The 1,101-nt window shown below is 52.5% G+C and overlaps 1 non-coding gene across 1 annotated transcript; it reads left to right on the top strand.

The window, feature by feature from the left end:
- Positions 1–732: 732 nt before the first annotated feature.
- LOC131270000 (5.8S ribosomal RNA) lies at positions 733–887 on the top strand. Its single transcript, XR_009179151.1, has one exon. It is a non-coding gene; the product is annotated as a 5.8S ribosomal RNA (ribosomal RNA).
- Positions 888–1,101: the final 214 nt, after the last annotated feature.

Below are 1,101 nucleotides of genomic sequence, written 5' to 3'. Positions count from 1 at the left end.
TAGCTTGCCCTATGTGGAAGAGGACACTTCATACTTCGTCTCTAAGCGGCGGCTTGACTCCTCCCTACGGGGAACGGGTTTACGCGCACAGCGGCGGCTTACGCACTATGGCAGTCATGGATGCCTTACGTTTCTATGAAAAGTGTGTTCCTCCCCTGGTCCACGCTGCTTCGGCAGTCCTGGGTAAGATAGTTAGTTCTAGCTTGCCCTATGTGGAAGAGGACACGTAGACTTACTGTGGTGTGAAGTATAAAGTTCAGTTCTCCCCTGGTCCACGCCGCTTCGGCCGTCCTGGGTAAAATGGATTCATCCAGCTTGCCCTATGTGGAATGAGGACACTTTATGCTTCGTCTCTAAGCGGTGGCTTGCTCCTCCCTACGGGGAACGGGTATACGCGCACAGCGGCGGCTTACGTTATGGCAGTCATGGATGCCTTACGTTTCCATGAAAAGTGTGTTCCTCCCCTGGTCCACGCTGCTTCGGCAGTCCTGGGTAAGATAGTTAGTTCTAGCTTGCCCTATGTGGAAGAGGACACGTAGACTTACTGTGGTGTGAAGTATAAGGTTCAGTTCTCCCCTGGTCCACGCCGCTTCGGCCGTCCTGGGTAAAATGGATTCATCCAGCTTGCCCTATGTGGAATGAGGACACTTTATGCTTCGTCTCTAAGCGGCGGCTTGCTCCTCCCTACGGGGAACGGGTATACGCGCACAGCGGCGGCTTACGCAAGTTAGTCACCCTCGGCAGTGGATCACTCGGCTCATGGATCGATGAAGACCGCAGCTAACTGCGCGTCATAATGTGAACTGCAGGACACATGAACATTGATAAGTTGAACGCATATTGCACGTCGTGGGAACCTACCATGATGTACAGATGACTGAGCGCTTATATTTGAGAAATGTATCGCATACATTTAACTACGCCGTGACACCCGTCACGAGACGTGCACCATGATGTTAACTAGGGTCGCGACGACCCGCTAGCATTAAAGAACCCGTGGTTTACAATATACTGGCATTGGAATTCGAAGTATTTAGAGCGTCCGTGTTCCCGCGTGAGGCGGAAGTACGAGGAGAAGGCGTGCTTGTGGTGTCTGTGGTG

The sequence above is a fragment of the Anopheles coustani genome, assembly GCF_943734705.1.
Source record: "Anopheles coustani chromosome X unlocalized genomic scaffold, idAnoCousDA_361_x.2 X_unloc_12, whole genome shotgun sequence".
Classification (NCBI taxonomy): domain Eukaryota; kingdom Metazoa; phylum Arthropoda; class Insecta; order Diptera; family Culicidae; genus Anopheles; species Anopheles coustani.
Note: the sequence above shows the minus strand (reverse complement) of the source record. Positions and strands in the feature narration are given on the sequence as shown.